Here is a 24,350-nt window from a genome sequence, read left to right on the forward strand (position 1 = left end):
CAGTCCCCTCTCCATATTGAAAAGTTGATTGTTTCCTTTTTTAGTATCTATTTTGCTTGGTACTGATTAAATCAATATAATACACAATATGATTTAAACATGAAAGATGGTTTTAATGATGAAAGTAGACCACTACAAACACTTGGTTAGCTACGCCATTGACATGTACGATTATCATTCACGTACCGGCACATGAAAATTAATCTGGAATAGAAACTAAGGGAAATGACGAACCAAAAAGAGATAATTAAAATATTTTAATATATTTACAGTTGATCTAAGTCGTTATTCTGCTTTAGTAACAGTACCACCGACCAGAACTTACTCTCTCTTCCTTTGCTCGGTTTGACGTAACCAACGTCACAAGTCCGTTATGCATGAGAGGCGGCAGGAGAACATTGAGCAGAAAGGATTGTCATGAAAATGTGTACCATATTAAATTCATTTAGATGGCGGAGATTATTAATACTTTTTATCGTTATTTGCATACGTCACTAATGATTAATGTGTGAAAATGATGATAATTGATCTAGAATACATACATACATACATACATACATACATACATACATACATACATACATACATACATATATACATACATACATAAAATGCCACCTTTACAAACATTGTCAATAAATATTTTTGTATTTATACTCACAATAGGTACTAGCTTGTTTTTATTAATGCCTATGTTTATGTGTACGTATATTCATGACCAAAATAAAGATGCTTGAAAATTGCAGTTAATGCAGTTTTATCACGGCAACCGGTATCAGATTCTTTTTACATTTTCCCTCGTTTCGGGCTTTGTTTTAAAAAGCATGCTCTCGATCAGAGCTCGAATGGAACAAACTTTTTATCAATTGACGTTACTTTATACTAATCAGATATGTTTTGGGTTGATGAAAGTGTTTTGCTAAGGTTTTGATGTATACAAGCATTTAAACATGGCACAATTTACGATGCCCCACTAAAAAGTATTCTGGGCAATTCACTTGCATTTCCGTCGTCCAATAACCATTGTTTTAATCATGTATATACAGTGGGGTACTAAGGGTAAAAAGACCGAGGCCAGTGACATTAATGGGGCCCAGGGCGACGATGATGGCCCAAAGGGTCTGAATACAATGCCCGAACAGCCGAAACCCGGGGAGAATTCTAATGGGTTTGTGGGAGCACCGTGCTCCCCCAGCGGGGCCGGTTGCGGAGCCCTGGCCGCCAACGATTTTCCTGCAATTTAATGCCATTTGGTGGCTTTCCTGGCATCTAAATTCTGTCATTCACACATGACAATAAAGCACCATTTCATGCTTGTTTGTCATTTTGGCGCCCCAAGACTTCCGGCAACCGCCTCGTCCGCCCCCCTCCCCCCCCCCCCCATCGTTACTGCGTACGGGAGGATTATTCTTCGTAACATTTTCAAACGCACCGAATGCCTGCAAAACGAATGTAACAAGAACGAGGCGAACGTGCTGTATGCAACTGCCAGTGACGTTTAATTCAACAAAACTCAAATGGTTGTCTGTTAGATATGGAGTTTAATACCATTTACAAGTTCTAATGCATAAAAGGTGAAAACAGCGTAGCAGCGCTTTTTATTCCAATACTGTTGCTACAGGCAACTAGACACAACAAGCCCTTTTCTTCCAAAAAATCATATGCTTCTTCAAAATTCTTAATGAGAAATTTGTAAACGAAGTTTTACATGATAATAAATCATCAACGGAAATATATTTAATGGCATGAAATCGCTTAAATCACTTACGACATTTCAACTTTAAATGAAAATTTTGAGCATTCTTTTAATAATGAAGTAGATTATTATTATCATTATTATTATTATTATTATTATTATTATTATTATTATTATTATTAAACGGCTACACTTTATAAAACATATCGTTTTGTAAATTATTCTGAATAATACTTTGTTAAGGAAGTAATGAGGTTTCTATATTTTCCTTGAGTTGTGGTATGGTTGTATGAATATTGAGCAAAAGCAGCCAAAGGTCTAACAAGACCAAATAATCTTTCACAACAACCTAAGGAAGAAAAGTGACAAAAGAAAAATGTATAACATAATATTAAATAAGAATAAATTATATTATCGTACAGATAAGAGAATTTTAATTCGTGCTTTACGGCACCCATCGCCTTCCCTGTATACACCAAAACTAATGCCATCTCGATAATGCACACATCACCGAGGAAACAAAACAACAACAACAATAAAACAAACAAACAAACAAGCAATCAAGCAAACAATCCAAACAAACAAACAAACAAACAAGCACAAAAGACCCCAACAACAACAATAAAACAAGAACAAGCAACAATACAAAGCCTCTGTTATTGCCGTTCATGCGTAGCAGGCACAGCCGGATGTCGATCCAGCAATTAGTTTTCGTTTAAGTGTACGATCACTCCGAATTCTTACGCTTGAAAACAAAGTAAGTATATACAGGTTATTATAGAGAAGTACAGATATACAACAACCAGCGGAGGAGTATGTATGGATCCTACATGAGAATACTTGATAACATGAACGAAAAGTTGAAACAATAATAAATTATACACACACACACACACATACACACACACACACACACACAACGACTTTAATATAAAAAGAACATAAGAATAAAGATTTACATATTTTTTTGTGTGCGTCCGCAGTCATAGCCACAATGGGGAATATACTGCAATAGACTTAAGGGAAATTAGTCTATCCAATATTTAACATTCTGTGTATTTATTATAATGTTTTCTCTCTGTGTTCGTCATGAAACTTGATCCCGCTCTTTTGCGACAGCAAGGTTTCACAGTAATCCGATTATGTGTTGCATGTTGCAAAATCCCAAAATTTATGAACACGTGTTTCTCTTAATCATCTAGCGAGCAAATATATTTCTTGCACGCATTTAGTTTGTTTTAAATTCACGCATTCTATAAACACCTGCAAAATAATGATACAAACCCTAATATGACCGATAGTATTACCAAAGCTTAAAGACAGATTGACAGATATGACATTTCAATGATTTTATAATGTGATTAATTCTTTACCACAATTTCAAAAAGGAATTATATTTATCAATGAATCAGTGTCTGTAATGTGGCTGAATGTCATGAACACAGTATTAGTTTCGTTAATTAAACCACTCGGACTTAAACAAAATACTATTGTAATGACGAGAAACTGATAAATATTGCCTGTTTTCGTGCACATACACGCAGTGGCTTTGTGCACACATTTAAGTGTTAAATAACACTTGCCTAGCGAGTGAGTTCTCGCACACCGTAATTCTTGACCTTCAACCGTACTGTATGAGTTGTTGCGGGTGGTCAAGTGGGTTGGGGTTCCAGTGAATGAGAACTAGTTGATAGGCGCCGTAACTTGAGAAATGATAATAACTCGCTAACCTGGATGATTAGAGTTATTTGATTACATGTGTCATTTTGTATTTCAGTTGCAAATTTAAGAAAAAAAACAAGAAAAAAAACGAATGCTGATCGAACGTATTATCTATAGAAGACCTATCTCTCATATAGTTATATAATTATACATATATAATTGATACTATTTGTTGGTTTTTCTTAATGATTATATGTTATGTACATCTGTATTTTGCATATGACCTTTTTTCAAACCAAGTTAATGCTGTATCTGACCAGTAACATTTATTTTCTAAACAACATATGTCTATCTGTCTGTCTGTCTGTATGTATGTATGTATGTATGTATGTATGTATGTATGTATGTATGTATGCATGTATGTATGTATGTATGTATGTATGTATGTATGTATGTATGTATGTATGTGTGTGTGTTTTCTAAAATTCAAGCTAATATTTATAACCATTATACCATCTTTACATTGTAACTTCAGCAACTATAACATAATTATATCCATATTTTTAACACGTTGATAAAAATACCTACCTACATACCTACATCAATAATAGTATATCAACTACATACTCGTGTCGACAACCAGTGGTATGTTGTTGTTTTCTTTTATATATGTAATGCTAGCAAGCTGTAACAAAAGAGGAAAGTACTATATTGCTCAGAGGATATATCATATTGTATTCATCATATTGTATTATCATATTGTATTCATCATATTGTATTCATTATATTGAATTCATCATATTGTATTTATCAAATTGTATTCATCGTATTGTATTCATCATGTTTAACTCATCATATTTTATTCATCATATTTTATTCATCATATTGTATTCATCATATTGTATTCATCATATTGTATTTATCATATTGTATTCATCGTATTGTATTCATCATATTGAAGTCGTCATATGGTATTCATCGTATTTTATTTATCATATTGTATTCATCATATTGTATTCATCGTATTTTATTAACTTATTTATATATGTATATCTGGATAGCTTCTCCACAGTTCGATTCGTCCTGTGTCCGTGATCCAAAGTCCCTGCGTCCATTATGTATGTATCCCGTGACTGAGGTCCCTGCGTCAATTATGTATGTATCCCGTGATTGCGGTCCCTACGTCCATTATGTATGTATCCCGTGATTGAGGCCGCAAGCGTCCGCAGTGTACAGTCTCTCGCTCTCGCTTTTAAAGTTTATTGTGCAGATATCGACATAAGATATTAGAACGATGTTAGCAGAAAGAAGATTATTGGATTCTATAAACAAACGGAACATATGATACTATGGTGCCTAAAAAGCAAAGATGAATATTTCCCTGAAAGCAGAAAGATTTAATATTGTTTTGAGGCGATTGATATCTTTCATGTGGCAGGTACAAAACATTAATTTATGGTATGGATACAACTGACGAAAATATCTTGGTAGGTACACCTGTATTTCTCCTCGAGCATCTGCGTCTCATACAAACTGGTAAGCATCAATTGCATTTCCAGACATATCCAATGTGGCTCCTGGGTGATATATATATATATATATATATATATATATATATATATATATATATATATATATATATATATATATATATATATATATATATATATATATATATATATATATATATATATATATATATACATATACACATACACATATACACATATACATATACACACACACACACACACACATATATATATATATATATATATATATATATATATATATATATATATATATATATATATATATATATATATATATATATATATATATATACATAAAATCAAATTATCAGATGCAAAAATGGCGATTAGTCATATATTTAACTGTCTGGGAAAATACAAGGAAATATACGTACTGTTGTGACCCTAAATATTACGTGCCCAGATGCTTTCAAATTAATTAGTGTTCATGATAGCATCACACACTATATTTATTGATTATCAAAGTAATTAATGTTCATGCGAGAACGTTACACACTATATTTATTGATTATCAAAAAGTAATTAATGTTCATGCGAGAACGTCACACAATATATGAATTGATTATTAAAGTAATTAATGTTCATGCCAGAACGTCACACAATATATTTATTGATTTTTCATGCATATCTATGAATATTTCAGAGCTGATCTTGAAATATATACCTTCCTTAAGACTAGGAAATGTTTTGTCGGAAGAATAAACAAAAAAAATATTAAGATTGTTTTTGTGTTTTAAAGCTGTATGTTTTTCTACTCCAATTATGTTTATGCATATTGCTATTGAAAGTAAAGACGAAACATCAAAATTTAGAAAGCATGATCTCGATGTTAATGAAATCAGAGAAAAAATTTCAAATGCAAAGCTTTCCGTGAATAATACCTAGTGAACATATTTTTGGTACTCTATAATTTTATTTTACAAATTGTGAAATTATTATTCGTACACTCACAAAATAATGTATTTATTTTTGCAGACACAGGTTTGATCCCTTAGAGCAAATCAGTCTCTTTACTAGATCTGCAACTAAATTTTAGTTGGTGATAAGGACAATGTACGTGTGCGTGGAAAATCAATTTCGATCCATATGCCATTCGCATAGAAATAAACATATTTAAATTTTGCCTTTTTACAAAAAGATGGCTATAAACATTGCACTCGGTATGCTCAGTACAAGTTATGTGCACCTTAATAATGCTGTTGTGTACTGATAAATAATGTTGTTGTGTACTGATGAATCTGCGCTTGTGTATTTAATTTGGACTACAGCATAATTCGGTTACTTTGTTTCTTGTAGTGTATTTTGTTAATATAATTAAGCATTAGGTAGAATAAGAAAATGAGCATATAATAAAAAGGTTACTGCCTTTGTACGGGGGAAAATATGAACTCGTTTCGTCTGATAGATATACTGCATTCCCAAGGTTGTGCAGTATTCCATCCGAAAAACTCGTTCATATTTTCCCCATATAAATGTAGTGACTTATAAATAGCCCACCTACCTACGATTTGCAGTTCTAAACTTAATTAAGTTTTAGGACATCTTTCTTGGTAATGAGAAATATATCTTTTCTAAATCCAACCTAATTTTAAATAACCTGAAATTAAAACCTTTAGATGAAGTATTGATCTTAGCTGTACAAGCTTGTATGATTTGATATTGTACTCGTTGGTCTACTGAATTTTTAACAATTTAACTAACGCAAAACTTTGATTTCTGCATAAGCAGCTTACTCCAACATCATCTAATATAGATTTAATGCAGGTAACTATTTATTGTCATGGGAATTATCGTCAAAGTGTTTGTATAAGGGAGAATACCAACGATATTTTTTCTACATAACCACTTCCTAACCTAGCCCAGTACTTTATCATGCGACTTTTAATGTTGATAATTAAGGGGAAACGACCAACTTCACCGTATAACATTATGTAGAGTGGTCCATTTTTTGACATTCACTATAGCTGAGTAGATAGACATTGACAGAAATATGAGGTGGTTTTTTTCGTTCGACTATATCGGTACAATGGTTTGATCCCACAGTTTCAGCGGACAAGTAATAGTCAAATCTAACTTGTGTATACGCTTTTTAAGTAAATGCTTACCTTTATTAGCTAAGGATACTAGATTACTGAGGTCGTTGGAGAACTTACCATTCTTTTGAAATATAAAGCCTAGGTACTTATATTCATCTACAACATCGATTTATTCATCCACAGCATGAGTTGGAAGCAAACTGTCATTCAATATGGATCCCTATGCATTTATTGAGCGTAATTACGGTGTAAATAAACGCGAGCATTTCAAGAGATCTATTTTTCAAAACAAAAACTGAGACATTTGTCAGCGGTTTCTAAAAACGATTTGGGACTTCTTTTTCTTTTTTCCAAACAGGTAATATATTTCCATGTAATGGAGGGAAAAATGTAATTTCTTTAAATGGGAGGGGGTAAACTTCATTTATTTTTGACGTGCTATGACGGTTGTCCATGGATTAAATAGGGTACAGTATCTGTGAAATGACTTTGTAATAGGGTTTTTGGGCTATATACACTGGATATATGAGAAGTGGAAATTCTGGTTCGTGAATGAAATGAGCATAAACCTTATGCAAAATGAAAGCTGTGTAGTAAATTCTAAACTTTTTAAAAACTCAAAGGATTGAAACTTTTTAAGCAAACAATATACGTCATGGGTTTTTTGATCGTATGTGGCCCAAAGCCCAAAATATAAAACGCTTGTGGGATTTCTTTAACAAAGGAATTTTTTGTTTTTCACTATTTGATTACACTCAAAAAGCATATAGCTCTTTGCAAAGTCATCGTGTAAATCTCATTTTGTGACGCATCTCGGCCTCACACGAAGACTGTATTCAGTCTTGTCAATTATTATAATTACCCACTGATTTCACATTGAGACTGTGCATCAAATAGGTTTGTTGTTTATTTTGGTTCAGTTCTTGTGCGTTGATAGGCGTGGAAACACTTTAATCTTTGCAGGTATACCTCAGATTGTCCAGGGACAAGGGAATGCAAATCAAATCATAGAGCTCACAAAGACGTGACAATTAAAATTAAATAACTTCGACACAGTTGAATAACCCCTAGTAATTTTGATCAATTGAAAAACTCGAAACGAAATGTTATTTTCCCGCCGAGATACACGTTTTAATTATTATTTCCTTTTTTTTTTTTAATTTGAAGCTAAAATTTTCAAAGTATGGTATAGTATTGAACCTGCACTTGTTTCAACATCATATGTCTATACAATTTGACTGTATAAGGGCCAACACAGCCTTGACCTTAAAGAAGTCTTCATTTTACGTACTTGGGAAATGTGGCAAGTGATACAATGTCTTCAGCGATGCGCTCTTTTATAAGCGCTATGACCCACTGACTGCTTTTAACGAACATAAGGTGTTAGTCCCATTAACAATCTCATTAATGTTGATTGCACACTTTTCGTATATATAGTGGATGGATAACAACCTTTGTCTGGTTTCGGAGATATTGGACATTCCTCATTCGCTCCTTTCTACTTCAAATCATATCTATATCGCTTTCTTAATGGCCAATATCCAAATGTCTTGACAACAAGTACGTCCAGGTTTGTCCGAGTTCTACTTCAAATTTAGAAAAGATTTATCTTTGAAGAGATTTATAATCTCTAGTTTAATTTGATACATAATATAATATTTCGTATGCATAGTCAGTGTATAACGTAGTGTAAACAATCTCCTAATTGTTTGCTACATCATACAGTGTTAGCCAACTTCTTTGTTATAACGTACAATGTAAACCATCATGTACTTCTTTGCTGTATCGTACTGTGTAAACCGTCATGTACTTCTTTTCCGTATCGTACATTGTAAACCATTAAGTAATTATTTGCTAGATTTGACCAAATCTTCTAGGGTTTTCCACATTAAATAACGTATCATGACCTGCTGTAATCCACATTTCTTTAAATTCTGCGTACATGTATCCCTTCACCTTTTTGTTCGCTAACTTTGCACGCTTTCAATCATGTTTTTTAATTGGGCTATTGGGCTATTTCAGTCACAAACTTTAAATTAAGCACTCACTCTGCAGACACAGATTCGTAAAAAGAAATCATTTTTATTTATGTTGTGACTGAAACGTAACAAAGTAAGAATATTGTACAATCTTTATTTCTGTTGTGACTGAAACGTAACAAAGTAAGAATATTGTACAATCTTTATTTCTGTTGTGACTGAAACGTAATAAGGTAAGCATATTTTACAATCTTTATTTCTGTTGTGACTGAAAGGTAACGAAGTAAGAATATTGTACAATCTTTATTTCTGTTGTGACTGAAAGGTAACAAAGTAAAAATATTGTACAATCTTTATTTCTTTTGTGACTGAAACGTAATAAAGTAAGAATATTTTGCAATCTTTATTTTGTGTGTGACTGAAACGTAACAAAGTAAGAATTTTGTACAATATTTCTGTTGTGACGGAAAAGTAACAAAGTAAAACTATTGTACAATCTTTATTTCTGTTGTGACTGAAAGGTAACGAAGTAAGAATAATTATAGGTTATTGCATTTGTTTGGTTATGTATGAACGAGTTTTTCGGATGGAAATACTGCACTTTTCTGACAATGTAAAGTTAACGGACAAAAACAAAATGAACATATAATAACGTACAATCTTTGACTATAAAATGTCACCTTTGCACGAAATTTTCAAATTTGCCCCCTCACATAAATGGAAGTACATAACGTTGCAGTTGTAAATATTTCATTCGCTATCTGCACAAATGAAAGTCATAGTGTGAGTTTGAAATAAAACCAGTAATTAGATTGAAGAAAATAATCCTCAGCTGATAAAGGTAGCCTTGACACCCTTTCAACCGCTGCCACCCAGACATTTTTCTTATAATCGGGTGTCAATTTGAGATAATTGGGTCATTACGAATACTTAAATAAATTTGACCCCAAACATGCCTTTGTGGCCAGAAAGGTTCCTCAGTCTTCACGACACAGGGACTCCAGTGAATGTTTATGAAGAGCGGGTGCACGTGGCGTAGTGTCAAATAGTTACTTAACTGGAACTCAGACTGATACTCCCATGTTCAAATATTTTCAGCTGTTGAGAAATACCGAATATCGCATATACAGTGTAGTATAGAAGAACACGTGATATACATTTGGACTGCCCGGACAAGATGTTTCTTGTCATCCAACAAGTTATTGCAGATGATTTGCTTTTATTTCTTGTCAATGGCGGAATACATCCGTCCATGTCAATGTATTTCCATTAATTCTATAGGTTGTCAGTTTATGAATTAGTCCCTTAAGCCACACTCTATAAATGGCCTTGGATATGTCACTTAATATAATATACTATCAATGGTATTGCATGATAGACATGAGGTACATGAGCTGATATGTAGTTGCATGGTATACAACCAGATTGATATTCTTTTCTTTATATAAATAATTATAGATATGTTTAAGGACCAGTCTTAAGAAACAAAGGACTAATGTTATTCAAAAAAGATACGAGCTTGTATTATAACGGAATAAATTTGTCTTCTTTTTTAACACTGGCACCACATTGGCTATTTTCCACTGATTTGGAAATTTCAGTAACTTTATAAGTGTATTACAAAGTATTAAAAGTGGTTTGCTAACTGAAAAATATTTCGTTTTCTTACGAAAGAAGCCGACAGTATCATCGGGATCAGAAGCTTTGTTGTTTCGTTGTGTTGTAATTATGTCGATAATATTGCTTTCAGTTAGCTGGACTTGATTCAGTGCGTGCATTGTTTATGTCTTTCGTAATCATCAAAAATGGGATCGAACATAATTAATTATGAAGCAAGTTTTTTCTTTCAATACTTCGATAGATAATTATTAGACATAAATATGGAGGGGAGGAATTGTTGACGATCCAAAACATTAGTTCGAAATTAATTTAATTATATTGCAACACTAGTTTTGATTCGTTTTGCTGTTTTCGGAAAGACAAACATCCAAGGTTTCCAAGAAAAAACAAACTGTTTTCACTATTCAAGATTTTTTAAACTTCTGTTTCTTTACTTTTTATATATGATGCGGGAGTGAGGCGGGGCTGTTAGTTTTTAAAGCTTTTATGCTCAGTTCGTCTCGTAATCTGATTTATAGTTTTAACTCTGAGTTAAACCAAATTTTATTCCCTTTCTTAATTATTCATAAATGGGAAGAAATTCACTGTCGCAAAAACAGATTTATTGCACTACATCTCTCTGTCTTTACTGTATACAGCTGCTGTTACTACGACCCTCAGCATGTTTAAATGAAGTTTTAAAACTAGTAATTTTTGTCGTCTCTTCTGTTTCTACTGCCACAACTTCTGTTACAACCATCATATTCCTCTGACTAACAACCATGATTATTTAATGTAAGTACTGAGAAATTTCTTTCCAATCGACATACGTTAAATAAATGTTTAAGCTAAGACTGTTTTGATATAGGAACTAGCAGAGGAACTACGGTCTCTTGTTAATTAGCTGAGAGACATTATGCACCTATAATTCTGAATTTTGTCCAACGTGATAATATTATTACCCACATGAATGTTTAAAAATTATAATGGTATATTTAATCATTATCATCATGCGATATATTTTCTACATTAGTTCCGCGGTACTAAAAATATTATTGCTCTTGTTGTTTCTTTTTATAAAGGTCAACGTTCCGAGAGAGAGAGAGAGAGAGAGAGAGAGAGAGAGAGAGAGAGAGAGAGAGAGAGAACGATTTGGATGATACCAAAATATTTTTGAGATAAAATAAATACACACACACACACACACACACATATCTGGACAACATTCGAGAATACGAAGGATTGATCAAATGTAAAATCATGCCTCCCACGGACTTGTACCATCCCCTTTTACCTCACCATGGCCGAGGAGAACTGGTATTTCCTTTGTGCCGTACTTGTGCCGAAACGTGCAACCAAGACCGACCTTGTCAGCACACCCAGGAAGAACGCGCCTTGACGGGAATGTGGGTAAGCGTGGAATTTTCTAAAGTTCTGGACCTGGGATACCATCTGTTAGAAGTGTACGAAATTTACCATTTTCCCAGGATAGAAAAATACAACAAGGGCAATGAGACTCAAAAAGGCATTTTTACAGAACCTTCCCGCTACTTTCAGGTGATTAACGACAAACCAAACACATGAAACACGCGAGTGTCGTTCGTGAGGACATGATTTTAGTGAATTACGAAGAAGAACTGGACTTTGTAGAAGCCGACGAATTCGGAAATGTCATCACTGCGGCTTACGTGACAGCCCATGCTCGCTTAAAATTGTACCAAGCTTTAGAACTTTTAAAAGAAAAAAAATTACTTGAGTTCGCACTTGTTCCTGTGCGTAGCCGTGGGACAGTTAGGGACCATCACCGATCAGAGCATCTCGTACAAGGATTATGCAGGAGGTTACGCATTGTGGGCTTTGATTTCACTCCTGAGCGAGGCAGCAGCAAGGGACATTTCAACCCTATAAAATCCGGTTAGATCATCCCTGTCAAATTCAACACGATAAATGTCTGATGCTGAGTAAAGAAGAAAAAATTGAATGAGTATCTAGACGACGCTTGGAGTCTAATCTCAGAACAAGCAGTGTTGCATCGGTGGTATAAAGCCTTGCGTGATCATTTCTCTCCTCCACTGTTTGCTCTATAGATCACATCGAAGAGAAGAAACAGTTACTTGCTAAAGATTTTAAAGCAGAATATTCGGATTGAACTGATGACTTATCATTACCTGTGAACAAAAAAAAAAATTACCACAAGAAAAAAAAACAACATAAAAATGGATACCTGGGAAATTTATTGCCTTTTGAATAATATTTCGTACAATGTTTCTTGGAATTATGTGGTGTGTGGTAAAGATGACCATCAAGCTTCAGTCATCAACACGGACGACAGTCATCTCCCAGGAACCCACTGGGTAGCCATTTACTTTCCTAAAGAGAGTTGTGTGGAATATTTTGATTCGTATGGATTGCCACCTTTGGAAGGCATCGTCGATTTTATCAGAAGAAATGCCCAGACCACACGATTCAATAATGTGAAATTACAAGGCACATATTGCTTGGTGTGTGGACTATATTGTGTGTATTTTCATCATCAACGCATGATCGTCACTCTTCTGGAAACGATGTCAAAGCAGATCGATTATGACTATATTTTGCCTTTAGCTAGGAAACGTAATGTACATCAATGGCCCAATGACTTCTAAAATGTGGAAATCTCACTTGACTTCACAACATTGTCAACCTTGTCAAAAATAATGTATTGTTTTGAAAAATTGTTTGTTTTATTGTTAAATGTTGGTTGTTAGTTGTTTGAATAAAAAAAGTTATGTTTTGAAAAAATGTACCTGTCGTTTGTTTCCAATTATACGTGCTCTTTGACGTTTCTCTATCCATCACCCTAAAATCAAAGATCATAGCGTTCCGACCCAACAAAAAATCGTAGCGATATTTTCTATCGCATCCTCGGTTCAGGCAAATAAGCGAAGCATTCTCCAGTCTGAACATCCATTGTTGACTCATTCTTCTATGAAGATGTGTTCAAGACTAGCCAAACTGAATGAAGTTTACGCGAATTTACATTGTGTAAGGGAAAGCCTGATACCAGAACCCGAAGAGATAGAGAATGTCAGAATGTTGAAAGTGACCAAAGACCTGATAAAAGTGCTCTTCCGAGAGGAAATCAAGAAGGAGAATGAAGAATTGGACGGAGCAGTACAGGCTTCAGAGAGAGAGAGAGAGAGAGAGAGAGAGAGAGAGAGAGAGAGCATAAAAGATTGCCATAACTGTCCGTCCACAGGGCTACTCAAATTCTTTAGAAAAGAGATACTAGTCTAATTGCCAAATATTTGTGTATTTCTGTTTGTACATTAAAACATATTGAATTGTGTCTATAAGCACTTGATTTCTTTGTTTTAAGTAAATATTGAAGTGTGTCTATAAGCACTTAGTTTCCCTAGCTTGTCGAAATTAGTCTGTATAGGTTTGTGTTTGTAGTTAGTGTTCGTAATTAAAACGTGAGTGAGAGTTTCTTTAGGTCCGTGCGTTCCATGTTTTATGTGATAATATGGGTCTTGTACGTTTTGGTGACGGGATGTTTTCCTTCACGTTAGCACTTCACAGGGAAAGCGTTCGTCAGTCTGGCTACGCAGGTTATTATCTAACTTATTGGAAAAGCATCTCTAAATCAAACACTAATTTGACCCTATAATTTACTAACATAATTAATTATAACAACAAAAATGATACAACTAGGAAAAAGAATATAGTTATCTGGAATAGCCGGGGATTACATAATAATAAACCGGAATTAATGATCAAACTTCAGCAATCTAAAATTAAACCTGATTTGATAATCATACAAGAAACACTTATCCATAAAAAAATAAAAATATACCAAAAATCCCAGGTTATTCTGGCAGACAGGACAAATTACCCACAAATGGAAACAGGCTACAGTTATCCCGATCCCTAAAGCTGGTACGGACCCCACAGAAATATCCTCCTGCAGACCGATCTCCCTTACCGATACCATGTGCAAGGTGATGGAGACAATGATAAACAACAGACTCAAATATCACCTTGAAAGTAACAATATTCTCTCACCAAACCAAAGTGGCTTCCGCAATAAAATATTCACCCTAGATCAACTAATAAGGCTAGAGTCTCGTATCAAACTAGCTTTTAATGCTAAAAGAAAATGCGATAGACACCTCATAGCTATTTTCTTAGGCACTGAGAAAGTTTTCGATTTAGTTAGGACTGATGGTCTCATTGCCAAATTGAACCAATATGGAATCGGTGGCAACATGCATAAATGGATTAAAACGTTTTTAAAAGACAGACACATCAGAACCAGAATAGGGGCGCATTATTCAGAAGAATATGTGCTAGAGAATGGCACCCCACAAGGAAATGTCCTGAGTCCGACCCTTTTTAACAGTATGATAAACGATCTAGAACGCTCTGTCGATCTCAGCAAAATAGACCTGTCGCAATTTGCTGACGACAGCGGCTTATGGAAAGCGGGCAACCCGCACAGCCAACAACTATTAACAGTGCTACAAGTCAGCCTAACTAACATCGGCAAATGGGACGACGAATGGGGGTTAAAACTATCAAAAGGAAAAACAACGGGAATAATATTCTCTTCCCCCCACTCCCCACCATAAAAGATATACTATAGAGCCACCAACCCTATATATTCAAGGCGAACCGATGAAATTTGAAAGAGTGGCAAATTGTTTTGGCATGTACTACGACCGACATCGCACACTGAACCATTACATCACCGAATTAATACGGAAATGTAGCGGAGACCTTAATCTTCTGAAAAACATCAAATGTTTACAATGGGGTGCATACCAAGATACATTGGTAACATTTCACAGGGCCTTAATTAGATCCAAACTGGATTATGGGTGCCAGATCTACGCATCTGCCAAATCATCAATTCTCAAACCCCTTGACTTAATACAAGCAAAAGCTCTGCGTATATGCACAGGCACACTCCGAAATACCTCTAAAGAAGAACTACATATCCTAACAGGCGAAACATCTTTAACACTAAGGAGAGAAGAATTGACATTAAGATATGCAGCCAGAATTCACGTAAAAAATCCGAACAAGGAACATCATTAACAAATACAACATCCCATTTAGCCGGAGACTCGTCCCCTTCCCACCATCCGGGAAAATGACCCATACATTATGTAAAGAACTACAACTCGACTGCCTTCGTGCAGAAATAATATGATATCCAAACCCTACCTCTTTGGAAATGAGATCAGAGATCCTCACTATATTAGACAACTCTTGCAAAATATACACAGACGGGTCCAAATCAAATAACACAGAACTGCTGCAGCACTCAATATCCCGGAACTGAACAACGAAATAGGAAGCCGACCCCCCGGATAAATGCTCAATATACACAGCAGAATTCAGGGCTATATTCGAAGCAGCAAAGATAGCATATCAACAGAAAATTTAGAAAATATTAATAATAAGCGACTCACTTAGTATACATAAAACACTGGCAACAGGCAACTCAAAGGGGCGTGAAAACCTCCTTAAAGAAACCTACTTCCTAATTAACAACATGGAAAAACAAGGCCAAATTGTAGAATTCATGTGGGTTCCATCACATATAAACATCTCAGGCAACGAGAAGGCCGATCAAGCAGCAAAGAACGCACTTAACGAACTTGAACCAGCCCACATCGATTACGGTGTCCCAGAACTGTACAGCATGATACCACAAAAATTATCTCTAAATGGCAAACACAATAGGATACATGCCTCAAAGTACTCGAGTAAAAAATAAACAGTGAGTCGCAATACCAAAGCACCGAAACCCAATATCAAACATCATCAATGGATCATTAACCGAATTAACACAGGAAAAACCTTACTTGCATGCAGTATGGGGAAATATGTCCTGGCTAATAGCTGATTTGGAGCAAAATGCCCCAATTACGTTGATGATGAAGATCTCCGGCATGTTTTCAATATATGTCCGAAATATGACGAACAAAGGAATTTTTTTGGTCAATACATTAAAGAAAATTAATTCGTCATATACCTACCCCGAACGTCTTTACCAAACCAACCCAAACCCGAATCAAACAATTGGTGCTATGTTAATCATCCTTAAGGAAACTGACAAAATCAATAAATTATAAGCCAACCAAATCCATATACTCAGACAGATCGGACACCTAGGGCGATTACATAAGCAATATAGCTTAAGACACAGTTTTAGAAATAGGACAAATCAATAAATATTCATACAACATTAGATTGTGCATTATCGGACATTCCTCTTAGTGCGACTGAGCGGGAAGTTGGGGGTGGGAGTAGCATACGGTTTGCAAACCGAGTAGGGGCGAGTACCGCCAGTGCGGGCTGATGCTACACTAGCACCTATCACCCACTTCGGCGCCTTGAGCTGTCCAAATGTATAATCTATTAAGCAATGCAATAAGTGATCGGTAATTAAGAAACCATCATACATACTAATATCTATCTGTTCTATCATTACTTAAGGCATGATGAATCGACTTAAAATATATTAATTATGACTGGCCAACAAAATTAAAAATTATAAGGTGGCTTAAATCCCAGCCATCAGGGCCCGCTGAAAAATGCAGCAACAAATTGACTCAAAAATTAACTAGAAAATTAGAATAACAACCCAAAATTAGATCTATAAGGTGGCAAAAAACCCAAAGCCATCAGGACCAGCCACACAAGGTGGCACCAAATTATATAATTAGAAATTATGTCCTTAAAATATTGATCTATAAGGTGACTAAAAACCCAGTCATCAGACAAGGCCGGAATATTTATTTTTAGAACAGAAACACAAAATATTATCCGATTAAATAATATTTTCCCTAAAAATAGATTAGGAGATTCATCTTGCCATCTATATCTATATCTTTTCTACAAACAGCACAAATGATTTTCCAAATTATAAATACGGCAAACGACGCCATTTACTATTCGGAAATTGGGGACAAAAATCGATACCAAATGTAGGGCTCACCCCTTCCACTGAGCCCGATCCTCCTTTGCCACCTCCAGACATGTACCATCTATGTGAGTACGTGTGGACCATTCCCACTCACCACTAGTCCCGTGAGATATAAATGTATCGAAATCGGACCAATCAAAATCACTTCTTAAGTGCATTAATACGTTGAGGGACGTGGCACCATTCCTTCTCCCTCGAAAAAATAAATCATTCCCAAATGGGAAATAAAAAAGTCGTACATGCCGCAAGGGCGAACACGACTATAATCCAAACGACCGACCGACCAACCAGTCTGGCTACCCGTCGCTGATTCATCAAATACAACAACATGAGCAGACTCGCCAAGCTTCTGGAACTCCAGATGCACCTGGAATATGCCAGGCGCCGTTGATATGAGCTGGCTATGGAGGCCATAGCGGAAAGTGACAGAATAGAAGAGGAGGAGAGGAAAAACGGAAGAGAAGAAGGAAAGGATCCTACCTCACCTCATGCTGAGACTTTGCATGAGGTGAAGTTTGAGGTGAGGTCGCCTCCACAGCCAATAGTAGCACCACCACAACCACGTCAGCTACAGCATCTCCCACAATCACTACCAGGAGCGGTGATCCCCCAGATGGAAAAATAGGAGGAGGAGTTGGAAAGACAGCAACGTCCCCCACATGTAAAGAGACCACAGCAGCATCCACAAGCAGGAAGAAGGACTGTACGAGAAAGAGAGATATTCTTCAGGGTCCCGCAAACTGAAGCTTGGGACGATGAGGCCACTCAAGCTGCCTCCGCACTCAGAGCAGCTACAGTCTATTAAGACAATGACTGGAACCGCCGTTGTCTTTGTAATGCCAGGCCTGGGAGGTGTCAGCATTAGGAAAGGTGCATTTGAAGTTCAGAAAAAGCCATTCTCAGGGCTAACCAAATCTCTAGACAAGAGACTATTCAAGTTGCCAATTTGTGTGAGTGTGGAGTAGTGAGATCATAAACACTCACTCCTGTCCTGATATGTGAATGCGCGCGCGCGTGTGTGTGTGTGTGTGGGGGGGGTGTATGCATTCGCGTACGTTTGTGTGGATAGTAGAGTGTGTATCCCCCCTTCCCTTCTGTGTGGACAGTATGGTGTATGTTTGTATGCGTTTGCGTACGTTTGTGTGGATAGTATGATTTATTTTTTTTTCTTCCCGTGTGTGAATAGTACATTTTGGGTTTGTTTCCCTACCTTATTTGTGGATGGTAGAGTGTGTGTTTGTATGTGTTCGCGTACGTTTGTGTGGATAGTATATTTTAGTTTTTTTTTTCTCTTCCCGTGTTTGGATAGTATATTTCGGATTTGTGGATAGTATATAATATTTTTTTTCTTCTTCCCGTGTGTTGATAGTATATTTGGGGTTAGTGCATAGTATTTAATAGTTTTTTCGTCTTCCCGTGTGTGTATGGTATATTTGTGATTATTTTTTCTTCTTCCCATGTGTGGATAATAGATTTGGGATTTGTTTGTGTTCAGGTATGTTGTGTGGATAGTAGATAATATGTGAAGTGAGTGTAAGGGATGTTTTCTTTCACGTCCGTGCTTGAAGAATATAAAATCAAGAGTCCGTCATTCGCGCCATTCAGCATTGGATAATCTAAGAAGATGGCTTCAAATCCGATAGACGTCATGAAGATACTGCAAGAGGCTATAGACGATCTGGGAATGGTGGATGATTGTGGGATGAAGCTGAAGTATAGTATTTATACCATCGACAGGACTAAGATGGAGACTAACACTGTAAAGAAGACTGAGAGAGCTGATGAAAAAAGTAAAGGAGGACATGGATGACGAAGACGAACAAATCAGGATGAGAGCATGGAAGGAGAAAATTATATATATATATATATATATATATATATATATATATATATATATATATATATATATATATATATATATATATATATATATATATATATATATATATATATATATATATATATATATATATATATAAGAGAATAAGAAAGGAATATCAATCTGTATATTTAAAGGGAGATTGAAACCTCACGTCGGTCCAGTTTTTCTCCTAGACTGGAGTTTATCTTTTTTCATATATCGTTTCAGAATATTACGTACATTTAGAAGAAATAGTACGAGAAAGAGAATTACTTTTTTAGAAACAGAACAAAAAATGTTCACTGATACATGTATAATTATGAAACTTAATACATTTTGTAGTTGTTCCAATCAATTTGCAAATAAAGGAGTATCCTAATTTCAACTTTGACTCTGTTCTGTTAATTCTGGTATTTTGTTATATTTAAAAGTAATTCTTAATAATATTGCAATATCAATTTTCACAGATTTCTTAGTCTAAAGCAACATTAATTTTAAAACTTTACATTTTGGCTAATTTGTTCTAGTATCAAGAAGTAATTTAAATTGCTCTAAATCTGGTACAATCACATTTTACAAATTAAATCATATATATCCAATGTAGCAGCTGTCATACGTGCTTAATGTCATGTAATATGGCCAACAACCACAAGAATATAGTTTTACACTAAATAGTTTGCCGTTTTATTTAGTCGTTTCAGTGATACCCTGGTGTTATTCCCTCCAGAAATACATGAATTCTAAAAGCTGCTTTCTGTCAGATTTTGTCGATATTTATTGCCCAGACATTGAACATTTACCTTACATTCCCAGGATTTTTTGGGGGTGAGGAACGCAATGCCATCAGTAAGAATGTTTTTTGAATGATGTCACCTTGCAATTATTGGATTTAGATTGTGTTTTACCTCCAGAATTTATTGCGCATAGGGTTTATTATTTTCACAGTTTAAGCTGGCATAGCAAATCACGCCTTGCTAAAAGCTTTTCTAATTTTTAAAACTATTTTTATAAGCTGTTCGCTTTGCATCGCAGTCGTCCAGTATTCATGAGGCCTTCATGTAGCTGTTTCACCTCGTAAGCCAATCGTTTTCATCATGCTGGCACACTGTCCAGGTTACTTTTGAAACGCATTTCTGAGTGAGGTTTGCTATTAAAGAGAGCAAAATACGATGAATTATGTCTAAAAGCAATGTGATAAAGTTCCTAACTATATAGGACTAAATTATCGCAATGATTCTTGCAGTCATATTCCAGAAGAAAAGTTGCTCGTGCCGGCAATAGCCCGAAACAAACAAATAGCTCGGGCAAATTACTAATGCAGGCTGCAGTCTGGATGAAGAGCATTGTGATTCATTGGGTCTGATTGCATAATTGTGAATGCATTCAATGTTTAATAAATGGAGGACGTGTGTTTTCTTTTCTCTTTCCAGTTTTCTATTTATTTCGTTTTATCTCTCGTTTATATATGCATTTTTAACGCCTGTATATCAAGTACAAATGGAGGTTCTCGATTGATTCATTTATTAATTTAAGTTTCCGACAAGCATATAATCGCTGCGAGACCTTTTTGTTTCAAGTGTTGACATTTATTTTAAGTCTTTCCTTGTCTAGTTCACGTTTATCTTGAGAATTTCGTGTGGTTTTTTTCTATGTTGTGTATCCTAACTTGAATGTCTTTTGAAATAGTTGTATAGGCTTTCTTCACTTTATTCACGAGGATACCCTATTAGAGTTCACTTATTGTGTAGAAATTTAAATTGCGTGGTTATTCGAAACAAAGATGGAAGCAAAGTTATTTTTAGACATAGGACACCGCAAAGAATGACCGTGGAAATGTGCTGAGGGGACATAAGAAGCCGAGGTAACAAATCTTAAACGGACCGCTCCGGTTGCCTAGTGGTTAGAGCGTCCGCCTCGGATGCGGGAGGTCACGGGTTCCAACTCTGGCCGAGTCATATTTAAAAACTTGTAAAAATTGTACTAACAGCTGCCTCGCTTGGCTCTCAGCATTAAGAGATCAGTGTTTGAATTGGTCGGCCTGTAGGATAATCTGACTGAGTGGTAAATATACTACATGTGTGTGGCATGATGCCCCAGTGCTTCACATACTTTAAACTGCCACGCTACACACATCATAGCGATATGACTTTATTTTTTTTTAAAGTACATTAAAATCAAAATCGCACACACGCACACACAAATCTTAAACGTAGCTGATACAGAGTTCAGCGCGAACCCCGATCAGTGATAACGTTAGCAGGCCTTTTGGCGAGAAAGATTACAGTCGACCAAATCAATACCGCTTGTACTTGCCTATAGGTTGAATCAGACTGTAAACAGCCAAGATCATGATCTGCCTTTGTATAATACTAATGCAGATCAGGGCCTATACTGCTTATTTTACTGATAATTCCTAACAAACTGCACAGACCCAGATCATTATGCAACGGCAGATCTGGGTCTGTGCAGTTTGTAGTTCGACTAGTCTTATAAGCGAGTATACGCGGTATCGGAAATGGCAGTTATGTGCTTTACAATAGAATAAAAACAATTTAAAATTGGGGAAGGGGTAAACGTCAAAGGGGAAAAAGTCAAAGTCGAAAATCCCCATTTCTCTTCTTGCAACAGAAATAACAAAAAAATATATAAATTCAGGTAACTAGCCTTTCTTCTGAGACAGACTACGGAACTAATATACGCATTTGAGATAAGATTGTAATGCAGGTCAAAGGTCACAAAATGATAACGTATAAAGGATTTAACAACATTCAAATTGTGGCTAGGATCCTGTACATATATAGGAAGGAAGCTCAGAAGGCACCCACATCTTCATTTACATTTTTTTCTTCTTCTGTTAAACTCCGGATACTATGGCTGTATCAACCACAGGTCACGTGGAAGGTGTGAAAGCGCGTGTCACCTCCTACGGGATTGAACGGAGCATCCAAATCGGCATAGGAGATGGATGTTATGCACAAGCAAAGGCCGTAAGAGCCCAGCATTGTCGGTACATACCACGAAAAATCTCTAAGATAAAGATGAGAGGAGAAAAGTAATTTAAATGGGCAAGAGACTACACTACACGGGAGGGGGGGGGGGAGGACCGCCGGGATGGTCACCACCTACACCACGGCAAATGTCCAGTGTTGAGGATTTATCACACAGGAAACAGAAGTCTAGCGGATTGGATAACCTTGCATTTCCTGTCTCTGTCCAATTGTATCAGTCAAGGTGTCCATTCGCAAGACGCTACTTTTCAGGGGAGGCAACCATTGTTGTCTTCAGCTGGGCCTGAAGGAGTTGTTAGAAACTCAAACAAATTTATAGAAATACTTTGGATGAGAGAAACTTAAAAAAACAACCACAGCATAAACAACAACAACAACCGACATAGAAAAAATTAAATTGGAATACAAGTTAATTAAATTCTTGACCTTTATATCTAAGGGAGCAAAAATTGTAAATGTCTACGAAACACTGAGTAACTACAGGACATTACTTTGATGGTGAAAGTTTTGCTTAGCATGAACTAGTAAGTATAAATAAAATATTTAAAGTATGAGACAGAGTGCAATAAAATATTTAAAGTATGAGACAGAGTACAATAAAATATTTAAAGTATGAGACAGAGTGCAATAAAATATTTAAAGTATGAGACAGAGTGCAATAAATATTTAAAGTATGAGACAGAGTGCAATAAAATATTTAAAGTATGAGACAGAGTGCAATAAATATTTAAAGTATGAGACAAAGTGCAATAAATATTTAAAGTATAGACAGAGTGCAATAAAATATTTAAAGTATAGACAGAGTGCAATAAAATATTTAAAGTATGAGACAGAGTGCAATAAAATATTTAAAGTATGAGACAGAGTGAAATAAATATTTAAAGTATGAGACAGAGTGCAATAAAATATTTAAAGTATGAGACAGAGTGCAATAAAATATTTAAAGTATGAGACAGAGTGCAATAAAATATTTAAAGTATGAGACAGAGTGCAATAAAATATTTAAAGTATGAGACAGAGTGCAATAAATATTTAAAGAATGAGACAGAGTGCAATAAATGTTTAAAGTATAGACAGAGTGCAATAAAATATTTAAAGTATAGACAGAGTGCAATAAAATATTTAAAGTATAGACAGAGTGCAATAAAATATTTAAAGTATGAGACAGAGTGCAATAAATATTTAAAGTATGAGACAGTGCAATAAAATATTTAAAGTATGAGACAGAGTGCAATAAATATTTAAAGTATGAGACAAAGTGCAACAAATATTTAAAGTATAGACAGAGTGCAATAAAATATTTAAAGTATAGACAGAGTGCAATAGAATATTTAAAGTATGAGACAGAGTGCAATAAAATATTTAAAGTATGAGACAGAGTGCAATAAATATTTAAAGTATGAGACAGAGTGCAATAAATGTTTAAAGTATAGACAGAGTGCAATAAAATATTTAAAGTATAGACAGAGTGCAATAAAATATTTAAAGTAGGAGACAGAGTGCAATAAAATATTTAAAGTATGAGACAGAGTGCAATAAATATTTAAAGTATGAGACAGAGTGCAATAAAATATTTAAAGTATGAGACAGAGTGCAATAAAATATTTAAAGTATGAGACAGAGTGCAATAAATATTTAAAGTATGAGACAGAGTGCAATAAAATATTTAAAGTATGAGACAGAGTGCAATAAAATATTTAAAGTATGAGACAGAGTGCAATAAAATATTTAAAGTATGAGACAGAGTGCAATAAATATTTAAAGTATGAGACAGAGTGCAATAAAATATTTAAAGTATGAGACAGAGTGCAATAAATATTTAAAGTATGAGACAAAGTGCAATAAATATTTAAAGTATAGACAGAGTGCAATAAAATATTTAAAGTATAGACAGAGTGCAATAAAATATTTAAAGTATAGACAGAGTGCAATAAAATATTTAAAGTATGAGACAGAGTGAAATAAATATTTAAAGTATGA

The sequence above is a fragment of the Sinohyriopsis cumingii genome, chromosome 4 (genome assembly GCF_028554795.1).
Source record: "Sinohyriopsis cumingii isolate HCF-2022 chromosome 4, ASM2855479v2, whole genome shotgun sequence".
Lineage (NCBI taxonomy): Eukaryota > Metazoa > Mollusca > Bivalvia > Unionida > Unionidae > Sinohyriopsis > Sinohyriopsis cumingii.